The sequence below is a fragment of the Pipistrellus hanaki genome, assembly GCF_964339955.1.
Source record: "Pipistrellus hanaki genome assembly, chromosome: 2".
Lineage (NCBI taxonomy): Eukaryota > Metazoa > Chordata > Mammalia > Chiroptera > Vespertilionidae > Pipistrellus > Pipistrellus hanaki.
Window position 1 is genome coordinate 72,985,241 of NC_140504.1, and position 18,333 is coordinate 73,003,573.

At 41.9% G+C, this 18,333-nt stretch overlaps 2 long non-coding RNA genes across 2 annotated transcripts in view; one reads left to right on the top strand and one right to left on the bottom strand.

The window, feature by feature from the left end:
- Window positions 1–18,333, bottom strand: part of LOC311618186 — a 51,540-nt gene that overhangs the window by 31,233 nt on the left and 1,974 nt on the right. The gene's annotated exons all lie outside the window — the stretch shown is intronic.
- The window catches only part of LOC311618190, a 47,752-nt gene that overhangs the window by 4,878 nt on the left and 24,541 nt on the right, over window positions 1–18,333 (top strand). The window lies entirely within an intron of this gene.

The window sequence follows — 18,333 nt, forward strand, 5'->3', positions numbered from 1 at the left end:
AGGAAATGTAGGAGAGTTCTTTAGCCTTATTGATGGCCAAGCCATTTTCCTGCCTGCTGTGCTTCCACTAGTCCTCCCACAGTTATCTGAATACTAGAAGTTATACTATTGCTTACAACCAAATATCTAGTTCCAATATTTATGTGACAGAACAAATGTATTATTTTGTGATGAATTTACAACATAACCTTCTTCTTCCACTCAATAAACACTTGCACCTTCCCAAGTCTTTAATGAAAAGGGGGCAAAATATATAATGGACAGTCAGAGAAAACTTGGAGGGACATACTGGTTGAGGGATGTAGGCATGAGAATTGCTGTGACAAAGAGGAGGGGCCATCAAGGGTCTGAGATATAGACACAGGATGGTGCAGCTGAAAGGGTTTATTCTCTGAAACAGAAGAGTTTTGAGATCCTGGAGGATGTATTTTTAATATGATTGTCTGAACCAAGACCCTCTCAAATGTTTTGGAGATGAGATCCTATTTGGGTCAGGCTTCTGTTGGTACAGGACCATTTGAGGACTGGCTCACATGGATGAAAGCTTTGTAAGCATTCATCAAAATTCTTCTTAACCCTTGACTGTGCTTCAGTTAGGGAAAGAGCCTCATTTGACCTCATTTAGACTTGAATCTTGCCAAGCATACTAAATCTATGTCATAAATATGTTCTCTGCTAAGATTATAACACAGTTTTTGGTAGTATATAAGGTTACTCCAATATAGAAAATGATGAAGGTAGAAAAGAATATTCGTGTAGCATTTCTGGAAACAATTTACCCTAAGTGAGTGGACAGATGTTACCCCAGATGTGTCTTCACTTTCCTCTAAAGCATGCCTGACAATTGTTTGCATATCTTTGAAATAATAATTGTGTTTCTGAAATTGATTTATTGTATGTTAAAACTTACATAGACTATGACTAAGCATCATTGTGAAAACATTCTTTTAAGTAACGTTTTCTTGAAGACTGCCTCTCTTAAGCTCTCTATTGATGTGTTTACATCACAAGATATTTAGGCATTGGCATCATTTGATGTGTTGAAATAAAAGACAATTAATCACTTCATGTGCTACTTTTCCAACTCTAACTGAATAGTGGGTGTGGGTGTCAGCTGTTGGCTTCTCCAGGGGGGAAAAAAATGGATCTAGCCTGTTGGGGAGCTTCTCCATTCCCTTCTGTTATCTAGATAAAACAGCTGTTTTTTTGAAAGTCTGGGCTAATGGCCTCCGTAATTAAGGCTTCATATACTAGGGCAACTATGGCTAGTTTATACATAAATTGTGCTACCCAGAAGAATGTATGAGCCATAGCCTACTAAAGTTCATTTCAATAGGAGGACAGTGAATCATAAGAGCTATTTGAAGAACATTGTCCTGGGGCAGCTGGAAGGCATTTTGGCAGCTCTTATCCATCCCATGTAGTATGTTGTTCCAACTATTGCCATGCACACTCTAAACCTAAACTTAGCTCATAAACTCAGAGTGATGACTATATATTGTTAGAGTTCTATACAGAACTTCTTAGCAACTGTCCATTCTTAAAGTCCAAGTCTCATGGTGTTCATCACACTATAAATTCAAACAAGAAGCCTCTTGTTAAAAGGTAGACACAAGACAAGGCCAAGAACTACATGAAAGGAGACACTAGGTGGAGCTAAAAATTTGTGGTAAGATGGCCAAGATTGTTGAGGTTGGAAGAATGAGGGGAGAAAAGGGATCTGCAGCAAAAGTATGCTATTGGATCCACAATTCCTAGTTAAACAACATGTCTAGGATCCCTTCCAGCTCCCAGATTATTCCAAATCCCTGCTGTTCAAATGAGTGGGGAGGGGAGTCCTTCACCAGTAGAGGGAACCAGGGGCCTGGGGATAAAAAACTGACTTATTCCCAGAGGGGCCTTTAGATTTGAATTTTTCTGAAAAGAGGCAAAGTAAGGTATCCTTTGCCACCAGTAGCTAAAATATCACATTGTTGGTTTCCATTAATAAAAAATAAAAAAAAAGCCAAGGTAAGCCTCTAGGAATAAATCACCTACATTTCAGCAATGCCAGAAATGTCCAGGCTTCTAGAAGTTTATTAGAAAGAAAACCAAAGCAATCTTGAAAATGTTATTTCCAAGGCCACCACCAGACCACAATAAATGCTCAAGACTAAGTGTTCAGTTCAGTAACAAATACACCCTGGCAGCTGGGTGTCAACGAGAGACAAGCACAGAGGGCTCTCATGAGTTTAAAAGGGAAGTCAGTCCTGAGGCCCTGCCAGGACTAGACCCTCCTGTCAACAGAAGCGGGGGAAGGGAACTGGAAGAAAGCAGGAGGCATAACGGGCCAAGCAGGATCTAGCTTATTAGGGAGCTTGGATCTCCAACCGAGATGGCCCAGAACCTGCACTCCTAGTTCTGGGTCTCTCCAGGGAACAGCCAGAGCCTTGCCTAGACCAAAGTGAACACTTTCCTGAACATTTCCATTGCACCACTGTGTAGGGATGGCTTGTTAAGACCTGAGATATTTGCATAATTCAGAATCCTTTGGGGGATTGAGATCAATTAGGACTGTAAAGGAAAATATCCCTGGCACATCAGAGAAGGACTGTTTGCTTTGTAAAAATTATGACATTCACAAGAGAACAGAGCAGTCCTCTTTCTAAGGCTATTTCTGATGTCAATAGAAATGACGCCAGGAAGTTGGTATGCATGTGGCCTGAAAATCTCTGTTCCAGAAAATCTTCAGTATTTTAATTTCAAAAACACCTTGACTCTTTCTGGAGCTTCAGGCAAGTCATTGATCATCTCTATGCCTTAATTTATCTTACATAGAAGAATGGTTCTCAAATAACTACTCTCTTTACCATTTAGAGACACTGGAATTCATGCCAAGTATTTTATAGAATGATGCTACTTATGCATATGTTGTTACTGTTACTTAGTATAGTGAATGGATTATAGTTATAGTACCATGGCTCATGGTATTTATACAGAACCAAGGCAAAAGGGAATAAAATTCCAAATAAGCACATAACCTTCCAAGATATAGCAAGAACATTTTTGTGTTTTAGAATCCAGAACAAATTCCTCGTGTCTCAAAGGGTCAGATAAGGTCAAGAATAAGCAGAAAAGGGAAAGGAATTAAAATTATGGCTTAAGAAAGACCTATATTTTCACCTGTCCATATTTTTGCACCAATCAAAAGATAATTTCTCATACACACAAAAAGATTTTGTGATTTAAAATTTTTATTTTAACTGAAGAAAGATGAAATTTTGAGTAAAATGTCTGAGTGGGACTTTTCAACATTTTTCAAAGTGTCTTTCAAAACAGTAACATCTGGGACAGAAAAAAGGTGTGAGGGCAAATAAATTTTAGAAATACTCAGTAAAACAATATGATCAATTATATTCTCTGCAAAATTTTTTAAATACCTTAATATGCTACATATATTTTCTTTTTTTAAATATACTTTATTGATTTTTACAGAGAGGCAGGGAGAGAGAGAGAGAGAGTTAGAAATATCAATGAGAGAGAAACATCAATCAGCTGCCTCCTGCACACCTTCTAATGGGGATGTGCCCGCAACCCAGCTACATGCCCTTGACCAGAATCAAACCTGGGACCTTTCAGTCCGCAGGCCAATGCTCTACTCACTGAGCCAAACTGGTCAGGGCTATTTTCATTCTTTAAAAAAGTTAGTTAATAATGTGTCCTAAACTTAATCAATGACAAATCTTCCCAACCTGAGAACATCTCTTGGGACTGGTATTTTATAGATCAGTTTTGGAACAGTTTAGGAGTCGCTGTCCTTCTTCATTACTTCAAGATCTACTGGGACATGGTACTTTCAGTGTTTCTAAATATGATGTAATACACACTGGCTGTCTGTATAGATTATGTGTTATGTCAACCAATAAAATACAAAAGAATCCCAGTGTGATTTCCAAACCCAGATGAAAAAGAAAGAAGCAGATGAACATCTTAGGCCCCCAACTCTGTTTTATGTAGTAGTAGTAGAAATAGTGGAATAATTTTAAGTATTTTACAAGTTCTTGATAGATGAATGGGCGGATAGAAGGTTAGAAGGAAGAGAGGGAGGGTGGTCAAAGTCGAACAGATTGAAATGAATTCTTCCTTCCCTTTTCCACTGTCTGGATATTGTGTTATAAATAGAGAAAAGGCCAACAATGAGCAATAAATCCAATAAGTAAGGAGCCTAGATAATTCTATGACTTAGCTCATTTATCTCTGGGCTGATAATTCTGTTTCACCTTAAACACCCTGAATCGAGATCATTAGCCAAGCATCTTCCTTGAGCATTAATTTCCTCATCATCAATGGGCAGCTATTTCCTATAACAGGAACATGCTTACTGATATTTTAGGAATCTTTTCTACATTGAAGATAAGAGATACTGCTTATTAAGTGTCAGTAGGACCAGGCACTGATAAGAGATACTGCTTATTAAGTGTCAGTAGGACCAGGCACTGATAAGAGATACTGCTTATTAAGTGTCAGTAGGACCAGGCACTGTGCTGATCTCATTATCTCTGTTTTTGGGGGTTTTGTTGTTATTGTTGTTGTTTTGTTTTTTGGGTTTTTAAAATATATTTTATTGATTTTTTACAGAGAGGAAGAGAGAGGGATAGAAAGTCAGAAATATCGATGAGAGAGAAGCATCGATCAGCTGCCTCCTGCACATCCAAGGTACAAGCCCTTGACTGGAATCAAACTCGGGACCCTTGAGTCCACAGGCTGACAGTCTATCCACTGAGCCAAACCTGTTTTGGCTATCTCTGTCTTTTTATACTAACCCTACAAGGGTGGGATTATTGTTCCCAATTTAAAGATGAGAAAAATTGAGCATCTACTTAGTCAGGATCACACAGCTAGAAGGGTCAGAGACAGTATTCAAATCCAAGTCACACTCCAAACTCCATTGTCTCCCAACTCCTCCATGCTGCCTCTAATGATGTCTCATCCTATATAATAAAGAGGTAATATTCAAATTGACCATCACTCCAACACACAAGATGGCCACCCCCATGTGGTCAAAGATGGCTGACTGCATATGGAAACAGATGGCCAGCAGGTGAGGGCAGTTGTGGGCAATTAGGCCAGCAGGGGAGAGCAGTTGGGAGGGACTAGGCCAGCAGGGGAGGGAAGTTAGGGGTGACCATGTCAGCAGGGGAGGGCAGTTAGGAGCCATCAGTCCAGCAGGGGAGGGCAGTTGAGGGCAATTGGGACTGTAGGAGAGCAGTTAGGTATCAATCAGGCTGGAGGGGAGTGGTTAGGGGGTGAGCAGGCTGGCAGGCAGAAGAGGTTAGGGGCAATCAGGCAGGCAGACAGGGTAGCAGTTGGGAGCCAGCAATCCTGGATTGTGAGAGGGATGTTCCAAATTGGAGAGGGTGCAAGCTGGGCTGAGGGACACCCTTCCACTCTTCCCCTGTGCATGAATTTTGTGCACCAGGCCTCTAGTCTTCATAAATGGGGAGAGAGAAAAAAACAACATTAACTCCCTATGACAATACCTCTGACTCATAAAGTGAGAGAATTCCAGTGGCTCTGTTCCTAGACACTGCCGACTGGCTCTGTTTCTTGTTTAATACTGTTTTTAATTTCTTTTTCTTTCTTGTATTTTTTTCCTAAAAGCATGCTGTCATTTTAGAGCCAAAAAAGTAAGGACTGTGTAACTAGAAAACACACACAGCAACTATCATTTCTCCCTAGGGTAATTTGTAAGGGCTAAGGTTTCTCCATAAATTCTCCCCAAGTTGCTTGGCATTGATCTGGTCAAGAGAATGACAACCTAGCCTGTCACTCCGAAGGCAGTAGAAATCCCCATGATTATATGAGAAACAGAGTAGAACAAGGTACTAGGCATGTTGAGGATACCTGAATATGGCTCATTAGAACATTTTTTTTTTTTGGTGTTATATTTATTACAATCCACAACCAAATGGTGAAAGTCAAGACAACTTAAACAATTCCCCCAGGCCATGTGAGTCACCTAGACAAAAGTCTATGTTGTCTATACCTACTGCTTAACCTGCCGTGAGGGTATTCACAGCAATAAGTATATCTCAAGCCCTTCCTTCTTACTATACCGAAGACAAAAGAGGAAACTAGCACTTTCCATTTGGTCACATTCTGCTAAACATTTTTGCTTTTGTATTTGACCTTCCCTTTCTGCATATAGTATTCCCTTCTTAATCACTGAATTAATTTGTGCCCCTCCTTCAAAATTCAGATCAGGTGTCCTCTGAAAAGACACACCTATAGCCAGCCTGCACCGCAGTACACTGTGCACCTCCTCCACACTCCCTAGCCCTGTGCACAGCCCTCCCGTGGCCATGGTCACTCTGTAATGGCCTTGGCTTGTTTTAGGTACAAGATTGTGAGCTCCTTGCACAAGGATTTTTGTCTTATCTCTTCAACCTCAATACTTGGCACATAATAGGAGCTTAATAAATGTGAAAAAGAGGAAAGAAATAAAAGAATGGGGGGCTAAAATGCAATGATGGTGGATAAGAAGGCTTTAAATATCCTTTTCTCCATCCCGTATGTTGTTCCAAGATCCAGCTTGACCTAAGTGCATTCATGTGCCTGTGCACACACACCACATAGAATGTTACTAGGCTCAACTCTGGAGCTAACAATGGGGCACAAGATGAATTCCCACTGGTATGCTAATATTAAATATTGGCTTTCTGTACACCAAATTACATAAGAAAAACATATTTGCTGGTGCCACTGTCCTAGAACTTTCAGTAGTACTCTGCTCAAAGATATTAAGTGGATCCCTGGCCAGTGTGATTCAGTTGGTTGGAGTGTTATCCCATATACCAAAAGATGGTGGGTTGGATTCCCAGTTTGAAGTTTCAATCCCTGGTTGGGACGCACTTACAGGAGGTAACTGATCAGTATTTCTCTCTCACATTGATGTTTCTCTCTCTCTTCCTCTCTCTATAATAAATGAAAAACATATCCTTCAGTGAGGATTTTTTTTTTTTAAATTCAGTGAAGTTCTGAAATATAGAACAAACAGTTTAGGCTGGTAGTTATGTTCCTCAACCTCCACCCCAATCCACCATTCCATCTGTATCCCTTTCCAGACTGTTACAGGAATTTAATCTAAGACAGACAGGCTATTATTCCCACAAGCATTCCTTTTTATTTTCTATGCTGAATATCCCCCATTGTCCTCTTCACCTCTCAAAATAACCATAAATTCAGCGTTTTATTAAGTTTTTCAAAATATTGCAGCTGCATTGATCTCTTCCTATTCTCAGTTGACCAGCAGTTACTATAAATGGCAGCTATGTGTTGCCTAAACACTGAGCAGAAGACATCAGGATATCTTCTAGAACTTCCTGCAGTGATAGAAATGTTCCCAATCTGAGCTGTCTGATATGGTAGCCACCAGCTACATATAGCTCCTGAGCACTGAAAACGTGGCTAATGTGACTGAGTTTCTAAATTGTTTTTTCTATAATATCTTTATATTTAAAATTAAATAGCCACATGTGGCTAATGGCTGCTGTATTAGCCAACACAGAATATTTAAATTTTCATGTGCTGTGCCTTGTATCCCTTGATGATAATATAAACTACTGGGAAAGTTGAATAAGATGCTTTTGTGTACTGTATCTCCAGTAAGTGCCAGGAAGGACCACAATAAAGTTCATTATATGTTCTGTTCAATGCATTTTGTGACTATTGGGTCAACTTCTAATTGCTATATTACCTTAAATAAGTCTTCCCTACATAAATAATTAAATAGTATGGATGGCTTTTGTCTTTTGTTTTGTTTTGTTTTGTTTTAATGGTTTAAACTCACTTCCAATGGCATTGTACCACTACTTGGATCCTTAATGCTATACAAACAAAATGAGATGAAGAACAACTTGAAGTGGGCCTCTGAAAGAGAAAGTCCCATTATTTATTAAACCTCTTCTCTTCCATTTTGAAAGAAAAACATATTTTAAGTGCTGAGATATAGAATTACTTCAATTTTTAATATGACCATTTCTAAAGATTGTGCTCATGAATCCAAAACAGTCACTTTCTGAAGGAAGTTAACTCTTTAGCATAGATTTTCCCAGAGCAGTTTTGTCTCTATTTCTGGTGAACAACCTGAGGCACTTTGAAGAAGGCTAAATCTTCTACCAGCAGGTCGGGGGCGGTAGCATGTCCTTGGTATTTGACAGTGATGTGGCCCTGGCACTTACTGGCTTCCCGAAGGCCCTTAGGAATCATCATGCCAACAGGCCAACTATGCCATAAAATCTAGTGCCTGGCAAAGCCAAAAGCACAGTGATCAAATTGTCTGGCTACAGATTAGATTCTGACTTATTAATAAGCCTTTAGAAAATAAACCAGAGTGAGTCTCTAGCAGCAACAGTTTACAGGAGATGTTTAATGATTTCAGAGGTTGGTCACACCACATGCCTTCCTCCTGACTCAGTGAAGAATGGGACAAGGACACAGGAGACTCTCAAGGAGCCAGGGCCATCAGCTGTGTCTTCTCCATTCACAACTAAGTTTATTTAGAGTGACTGAAATAACATTTAATGAAAACTTTTTTAAAAGAATAAAAGAATTTACCCTGTTATCATGAGCCAGAAAACATTGAGAAATAATTATGAGTCTGTATTTTACCCTGCCTTGTAAAATATTTACAAATTGCAGCACAAACAAGCTCTAGAGTAAATGGTAAAGATAGCAATAGCATTTCACTTATAAATTTTTTATATTTTGCCATAAAAGAATCACCATGTGTTTAAATCACATTGGAATACATATGAATAAAATTCTCATCTGCAGCCAAAACCAGTTTGGCTCAGTGGATAGAGTGTAGGCCTGCAGATTCGGGTTCGATTCCGGTCAAGGGCATGTACCTGAGTTGCGGGCACATCCCCAGTAGGAGGTGTGCAAGAGGCAGCTGATCAATGATTCTCTCTCATCGATGTTTCTAACTCTCTATCCCTCTCCTTTCCTCTCTGTAAAAAATCAATAAAATATATATTTTAAAAAAAAATTCTCATCTGCAGACATGAGCCAGTGACTAAAGAAAGAACTCATGACTTCTTTTGCTTTTATGAAATAAAATTTACTACCACCACATCAATGAAAGAGTATCTTACCTAATAATAGACAAACAGGTAAAATTTACCATACCTCCGCTACACCACCAACCAATCAGGAGTGATATGCAAATTAACCCAACAAAGATTGTGGTTAATTTGCATACATAGGCGCCTAGTGATGGGAGGGCAGAATGCTTGTGTCTTCACCATGGCAATGACACAGGAGTTCTGCCCCACACCTGGTCTCTCAGGGCCTCTGGGCAATGAAGGAAGGTGGGGCTGGAGCAGAAAGAGGCAGCTCTAGAGCCTGCTCAGAAAGGGGCTGGGCCAGAGTGGAAAGGCAGTGCCAGCAGCCAGGGAAACGAAATGCATAATGTAAGATTCTAGCATGAATCTTCATGCCTCAGGCTTCTAGTTAGTAAATATCTGAATTAGGGAATTTTAAATGTGAAGACAATGATGATGACAATAAGTAACCTTTATAGAGAAATTTATAGTTTCTTACATGTATTTTTTATGCATTGCTTTATTTGAATTACATAAGGAAGGATTTAATATACATTTCACATGTGAGGCAGTGGAGGTGTAAAAAGAGTAAGTAAATTTTATAAACTCCTGAAGTCCTTTTCTTTCTATGAATCCAAAATGAGCCATGATGTATAATACCACATCCAAGAATGGTCCAGAGCATTCTGGCAGCATATATGAGAAACTGCAGCAAAGGAAAGCAGAATGACCTGTAAGGTTACTTAGTAAACCAGATTTAGTGACTAAAAATGTGCTTTTCAAGAAAATAGAACCCAAATTCTCAACAATAATAGCGGTTAATATTATTGTAGGTTTGCTCTGTGCCAAACAGAATGCTGAGAGCTCTTTTTTACATTATAGCATTTTATTCTGATCTTCCTATGAGACATGAAACTGTGTGGTAGGTTAAGTAACTTCTGCAAACTTAAATAGCTGTAGTAACAGAACCAGAATATGAAACCAATAGATCAGATTCCTATGCTCTTTTTTTTTAACTGCTAATTATTGACATTTTATCTCTAAAAAATCATCCACAACATCCTATTAATAATCTGTAGACAAACAGATTTGCACTGGTGGAAGGACGAGCAGCCTAAGAAACCCACTGATAATCAGCGGGAATCGTTTGTAGGTTGTCTTCCATATAGTTTATGATCTTAAAGGACACACAAGCAACAGCATGGATGGAACTGGAGAGCATTATGCTAAGTGAAATAAGCCAGTCAGAGGAAAATAAATATCACATGATCTCACTCATTTGTGGAATATAATGAACAACATAAACTGATGAACAAATACAGATCCAGAGACAGAGAAACATCGGTCAGACCATCAAACCTCAGAGGGAAGGTAGGGGAGGGTGGAGGTAAAGGGGAGAGATCAATAAAGGACTTGTATGCATGCATATAAGCCTAATCAATGGACACAGACAACAGAGGGGGTGAGGGCATAAGTGAGGAGGATAAGGAAAGTAAAATAAAATAAAATAAAATGTTATAACTTAAAAATATTTAAATGTTAAAAAATTTAAAATAAATAAATAAATAAAAGTAAGTGGTATTTTAACGTGTTACAAACTCAGTGGTGCTGGTACCATGTGTTTATAACAGCTTTGCTTCCTGTAATCATGCTGACCTGAATACGTTTGCTCTTCTAAAAATGAAAGAATCCAAGTTTAATTCAGTCCCTGTGTTTAGACAGGAGATAGTGTGCCCTTTTACCTGCTACTTTAATGTAAATAATAACTTCTTATAAATTCAGTCAATAAATGTAAGAGAAAATAAATGAATAAATAAATAAATAAATAGCCTGCATTGTTTAAAGGATATTTTATTTTATTTTAAAATTTATCTTTATTCTTGAAAGTATTACGAATATCCTCCTTTTTTCCCCATTGACCCCTTATAACCCACTCCAACCCCACCCCAGGCCTTCACCATACTGCTGTCTGTGTCCATGGGCTATGCACATATGCATAGAAGTTCCCCAGTTAATCTTTCCCCATCCATCCTCCATCCCCCTTCCCTCTAAGATTAAACAGTTTGTCCATGCTTCTATGTCTCTGGATCTATTTTGTTCATCAGTTGATTTTGTTCATTAAATTCTACATATGTGTGAGATCATGTGAAACATATTTCTCTGACTGGATCTTCCTTTTAATTAATGCCAACATGCACTTATGGAGAAAATATCAAAACACCTGAATGAAATCATCTATGAGAAGCCATTGTAGCGCTGTGAATAAAAGCACTTGAATTTAGCATGAGTCATGGGGTCTAGTCCCACTTCTGCCACCAGCAAATGCAGCCACACTGGCCAAGACAGAGGACATCTTCCTTTCCTCTGCTCTAAAATAAGTCTACCACTCAGGTTTGTCATGAATGTTTTATATGACAGTATGTGAGAAAGTGTCTGGAACTCAGAGGGTGATCAATAAATGTTATTTGATGATAGTGACTACTGATTTTTTTTTTAATCAATCTTTATTGTTCATATTATTACAAAGGTTCCTCATTTCTTCCCCCCTTCACCAGGTTCCCACCCCACCCCCCGCCCCCTCCCCATCCCCCATTGTCCTCATCCATAGGTGCACAGTTTATGTTCAGTCTCTTCCTCCCTCCCTTTCCCCGATAGTAAATCCCTTTTCAGATAGTAAATCAGTTACTTAGCATTTTCTCATATCAATAATACCTCCACATGCCCAATGATACATTTCACACAAAAGACATTTCCAAATAGGTCAACCAGTCTCATCCAGGCCCCACCCAAGGCACTCACAGATCAACACCCCAGCCCTATACTAACTCAACATATCCAGATCTAATCCTTCATCACTTGATTCAGCAGACTCTCAAGTTCCCACAAAAGTTTCCAGCCATGTCTGAGAGGCAGCCGTGGGGCAGGGGCAGGCGAGGAGCGAGCTGTTCTGGACCTGGCTGCTCTGAGCCTGGCCTCTGTTGCTCTGGTTCATTCCACAACCAGCTGCTCCGGGTCTGGTCACTGCTGCTCCCGACCCAGTTGCTCTGGACTTGGCTGCTGCTGCTCCAGGCCTGGCCGCACCCGACCTGGCTGCTCCGGGCCTGGCCGCTCCCAGCCTGGCAGCTGCTGCTCCGGGCCTGACCACACCAGACCCGGCTGATCCGGGCCTGGCCGCTCCCAGCCTGGCAACCGCTGCTCCGGGCCTGGTCGCACAAGACCTGGATGCTCCAGGCCTGGCCGCTCCCAGCCTGGCAGCCGCTGCTTCGGGCCTGGCCCCACCAGACCCGGCTGCTCCGGGCCTGGCCGCTCCCAGCCTGGCAACCACTGCTCCGGGCCTGGTCGCAAAAGACCTGGCTGTTCCGGGCCTGGCCGCTCCCAGCCTGGCAGCCGCTGCTCTGGGCCTGGCCGCACCCGACCCGGCTGCTCCGGGCCTGGCCGCTCCCAGCCTGGCAGCTGCTGCTCCAGGATTGGCCACTCCCAGCCTGGCAACAGCTGCTTCAGGCCTGGCCGCACCAGACCCGGCTGCTCCGGGCCTAGCAGCTCCCAGCCTGGCAGCTGCTGCTCCGGGCCTGGCCTCACCCGACCCGGCTGCTCCGGGCCCGGCTGCCCTGGGCCCGGCCGCTCCGAGTCTGGCCGCTCCCAGCCTGGATGCTCCGGGCTTGGCTACTGCTGTTCTGGGCCTGGCTGCTCCCAACCCGGCTGCTCTGGGCCCAGCTTCTCCTGGCCCGGCCACTCCGGGTCTGGGTGTTCCTGGACTGGCCACCCTGGGCTTGGCTGCCTCCGCCTCTGGCCTGGCTGCCACTGCCCCAGATCTGGCTGCTCCAGTGCTGGCTGTTGTTGCTCTGGTTCTGGCTGCTGCTGCTCTGGGGCCTGGCCATTGCTGCTCCAGGCCCGGTTGCCACTGCCTTGTGCCTGGGCACTCTAGGCCTGGCCGCTGCTGTTCCAACATTCTGTCCTTTTTTTTTTTTTTTAAACGCATATATGTTGCAATGTTGGCTGGTGAGTTGAGTTCTGACTTAGTCTTTGATTTTTCAAGATCTTCTTTGTATTCTTTCTTAAGTAATTTTACAATCTTTTGCTCTCACTTGATTTCTTCACATTGAGAACTTCTTTGGTTTCTTCCTCCTTGTCCTGGAAGCTCAGCAGGTTGTCCTGTGGCACCCCTTTGTTCTCCGCGGGCTCCCGCGCTGCTCCAGCCTGTTGCGGGGGTTGGCGCTGCCCAGGAAGCAGCCCACGGCCTTGGCTCCATTGCCCGCGCTCAGAGGTCAAAGGCTCAGGGGCACCCCCCCGCCCTGGGGGCCCCATCGCCCGGCTCCCTGCCGGCGCCCGGCTGGCCGGTGTCCGGCAGGGGCTCCTGCTCCCTGTCGCATTCCTCCAGTCTGGAGCTTTTTTTTCTCTTTCCCGCTAGGGGAGTCTAGGATCAGAGTCAACAGACTGTCCTCTGCGCGCAGTGCGCGCAACTCTGGGGGCTCCGCTTTTCGCCACTCCCCTGGGATTCCGCCTCACAGCCCCTTCTCCCCCTGCTCGAGCCTGGGTCCCCAGGGTCTGGTCCAGGACTGGGGTTCAGTGCAGTCGAAACTGGGGCCCAACACAGCCGGGGCTCCCATTTCCTTCCCTCCAGGGCAATCCCGCATCAGAGTCAACATTCCTTCCCTTGCAAGCAATGTGCTCGACTCCGGGGGCTCGGCCTTTCGCCACTCACCCAGGACTCCACCTCACAGCCCCGTCTCCCTCTACTTGAGCCTGGGTCCCCAGGGATTGGCCCAGAACTGGGTTCAGAGCAGTCTGGACTGAGGCTCAGCGCCGCCAGAGGCCCTGTTCCTTCCGGCTAGGGTAATCCAGCATCAGAGTCAACATTCAGTCCTCTGCGCACAATGTGCACGCGACTCCGGGGGCCCTGCTTTTCGCTGCTCGCCTGAGATTCCACCTCACAGCCCCGTCTCCCCCTGCCAGAGCCTGGGTCCCCAGGGTCTGGCCCATAACTTGGGGCTCAGCGCTGCCGGTTCGGGGGTTCAGCCCAGGCTGGGGGTTTTATTTCCTTCCTGCTAGGGAACGCCGGGCAGCACCCAGCCCTCTTCTCCTCTCCGGCTGCGACCTCTCCGCGCGCGTGCGTGTGAGCGCGCAGCATGTCTCCGTACCTTAGGCTTTTTTTCAGCTCCTCTTATTTTCCTTCTGGTTTTCTCTTTCCTTCTTGTTGTAGAATTTTCAGTCAGTTGACTACCTGTAGCTCTGGGCAATGTCCACTCTACATTTTAGTTGTATTCCATTGAAATTGTTGTGTGCTGCTGCGGTTAGGTGTCTACCCGAGCAGCCATCTTGGATTCTCCGTGACTACTGATTATTGAATGCTTACTTAAGTGCCAGCATAGTGGGCATTGGGGTGAGCAGAAGCTTCAAATGTGCCTTTCTACAGCTTGCAGATGAGGACACTAAGGATCCCTTTGCTTGTAGTTTATTTAATGAACTCAACTCCTACTCCAGGGCGCTGCTCTTAGCTTTTCATGGTGGTAAATGTGGGCAACTTTGTACACTAATTTAGATTCCTGGTCTTTTAGTTTGGGTTTTATTATTCTTAGTGAGAAGGAGGGTTTATTTATTTATGTACTTTTTATTTGTTGGCTTTTTCTAAATGGCACTGATCAGGGATTGAACCCACAACCTATTTTATTCTCCCCACAAATTCCCCAAAGGAAGAAATTACCATGATGCATACTGCTTCCAGATCAAGGCCACCTTCCTCTCCTCATCATGGCATTACACATTTTATGGAAGCTGTGTTCTCATCAGGAAAAGATGGCTGTCCTGAGTATCTCAACTAAGGTCTTGGTTCATCCCATGAGTTTTTGAAGTTTTATGCTGCTGTGCTCTACAGAATTCCCATTGAGTCTTTTGGCATCCCAAATGCATCCTGGCCCCTGCATTTTGATGCTGTAATATACCTTAAGTCATGTATGTATTCCCTACAGTATTCATTGCCAACACACCAGAATCCTACCTTACATAAATTTCATTTTCCAGTTTAAAAAAGTCCTAACCTTTTGCCCTGGCCGGTGTGGCTAAGTTAGTTGAGTGTCATCCCATGCAGTGAAAGGTTGTCAGTGTGATTCCCAATTAGGGCACATACACAGGTTGTGGGTTCAATCCCTGATAAGACAAGTACAGGAGGCAACCAATCAATGCTTCTCTCTCTTTTTCTCCCTCACCCTTCTTCACTCTCTAAAATCAATAAAAATCTATAAAAATAAATAAATAAGTTGTACCCATTTTATCACTGTACTTTAATTATTAAGAAATCTTTCAACTCAATCTTCCTAAAGAAAATGACTCTAAGAAGCCCAATATTTGAATAAGGGAAATTAAAAGCTACAGTGGAGGCATTTTAGTTCAGAAAGACAAAGGAAGAAAGAGAATAAGAGTTTAAAAGAGCCGAAACCAGTTTGGCTCAGTGGATAGGGCATCGGCCTGCGGACTCAAGGGCCCCGGGTACGGTTCCGGTCAAGGGCATGTACCTGGGTTGCAGGCATATTCCCAGGAGGGGATGTGCAGGAGGCAGCTGATCGATGTTACTCTCTCATCAATGTTTCTAACTGTTTATCCCTCTCCCTTCCTCTCTGTAAAAAATCAATAATATATATGTTTCAATATTGCAAAATCTTTTAAACTCCATATATAGAGAGAGTTTAAAAGATTTTGCCCTCAAGTTCAATTACCCTAGTTTTGTTTGTTTTCTATTCCAATCTTAACCTCACTTATTCATTCATTCATTCATTCATTCATTCAACAAATAATTATTGGAGACCTACTTTGTTTCAAGAACTGGGATATACACCATAAAGAATTATTTCAACTGCACCTGTGGTTTGCAGCTGAAAGATATAGAAACCAATAAAAAGCCATTTGGAGCATAAATGTACAGGGAATGTAAGGACCCCTTTTCTTTTCTTTAAAGGGAGGCCACTTTTTGTATATTTTTCATACCAATCAAGGTGTTTGGGGGCCGGTGTTTTCTCACATTTCCATCTGCACTAGCAAAAAGCTCTCAATGACTGGTGATGATAATATATTCAAGCTCTAGTCCACTCCCTAGGTGGCAGAAAAAGTAACCAGTTAGGACCTCATTAAACATACACAGAGTGGCCAGATTATTATGATCTCTGAATGCTCAGTGTATATCCTATATATTCCTATATAATAAAAGGCTACTATGCAAATTGTCCCCTAGACCAAGAGTTCAACCAGTAGGCAGGCCAGCCAACCGCCATGTCCCCTCCCCCTGGCCAGGCTGGCTGGACTCCAGGACTCCACCTATGTGTGTAATTCATGAACCAGACCTGTGTGTGTAATATATATTTACACACACACACACACACACACTCTGAGTGGCCAGATTATTATGCATTCAGAGATCATAATAATCTTGCCACTCAGTGTATTTTCAGACATTCAATACACTTTTATATAAAAATCTATGAAACAGGAAGCTATCTTTTACCTGGTATTCTTTCAACTAAAATAGTTAGGGAATCTTAATTTTGTTATCAACAAGTACAATGAGTACTGATGGTCCCAAGAATAACCCTGATTCTTTGCTTTCAATAATTGCTTCTTAATCATTGGAGGAACATTAAACTATTCCAAGTTGAGTTTTAGAATTAAAATATACTTAAGTTATCTTTTCATTTATCTAGAATTCCAATTTCTGAAAACTCTCACCCTATTGAACACAACTGAGGACAAAAGTAAGTCAAAATGATTCAGAATAAAAGACAGCATTCATTAAGGTTCATATTCATAAGCAATCACATGAAGCCCCTATTTCAAACCTATTTACTTCTATTGTAAAAACAATTCTAACAAACATGGTTTTCTGTGTACTAAGAACATTGCAGATTAGAATACTTAATTATAAAAGGGAAAGGGGCTACAATAAGTAAATGTACTGACAGCAGAAAGAAGTATAGAAGCCTAGCAATAAAGGAATAGGAAAAGAAGCTTTAAAAAAGGTAAGAATTTTAAAGGCATAAAGGCATTTATTGAGGAAACAAGTAGTTATATAGCTTTGGGAAGTTCCTGAGGGAGACACTGAATTACCCTGGAATATAAATATTAACATATTTATAATAGTAGCTTTTTTTTGAGAATTAATAAAATTGTGTAATTTAAGTATATGATAGGAAAACATGCATATTTTGATCCTTATTCATGTAAAATTAATTATTCAAAATGTCTCATTCCATAAAGACTAAGAATAGCTGAAAATAACTATTTTAATATATATGAGTGTGTATGTACACACACACACACACACACACACACACACAAGTATACACAGTTCAACCTTGCACAATCAGAATTAGGAGCACCAAGCCCCTGCACAGTATAAAACTTGACTCCCCCAAAGCTTACATGTTGTCCCTTGGTATATCCAGGACCCCCTGCAGATACCAAAATGCATAAATACTCAAGTCCCCTATTTAAATGGTGTAGAACCATGCATGCAGTTGGCCCCCTGGATTTCTCCCAATCACTGATCAAAAGAGTACAGGGCAGGGAGGGGGAATTCACATATAAGTGGACTTTACAGTTCAAACTAGTGTTGTTCAACAGTCAATTTTGTGTCTAAATTATATGATGTAGAATTTCTATTAAGCTAGAAAACCTCATCTCCCTAACATACTGATTATTAACATTTTGATTGTCAGCTTCCAATAAAAACATGATCAAAGGGGGTACCTGGAATTCAAAACCTTAAGTTCATGTTTTCTTTTCATCTAATGCATCTGAGACCAGGGAAATTACCTCACTGTTCAGTGACTCAATTTATCTATTTGTATAATGAGAAAAACAAAAGCTTACCTCACAAGGGCATGGTGGACTTTGTTCCTGTTTCAAAACTTGGAAATACTTAATATAAACCTCAATAATAGCCTGCTTTAAGCAAACACCCCTCAAGGAAAAGATGCAAAGGAAGTTAGTCTTTCTTTCCCTGCTTTTCTTTCCTTACAATCATTTCTTTCCAGAGAACACCACAAAGAAACAAAGAGCCAAACATACTGACTCACGTCTTTTTCTAATAGTGTTGTGGTCAATTTGCTCCCACAGAAAAAAGTAGTAGTGAAGCTTTGAACTATGGGTTTTGGAAGGCCAAGAGTGGAAAAACGTTTTGCAAAAAGAATGGCACATTCCAAATCTGTCCAGAGTTGTGCATTTGTGAGGAAAGTCTGCTTGGGCAGGCAATCCCCATGGAAGT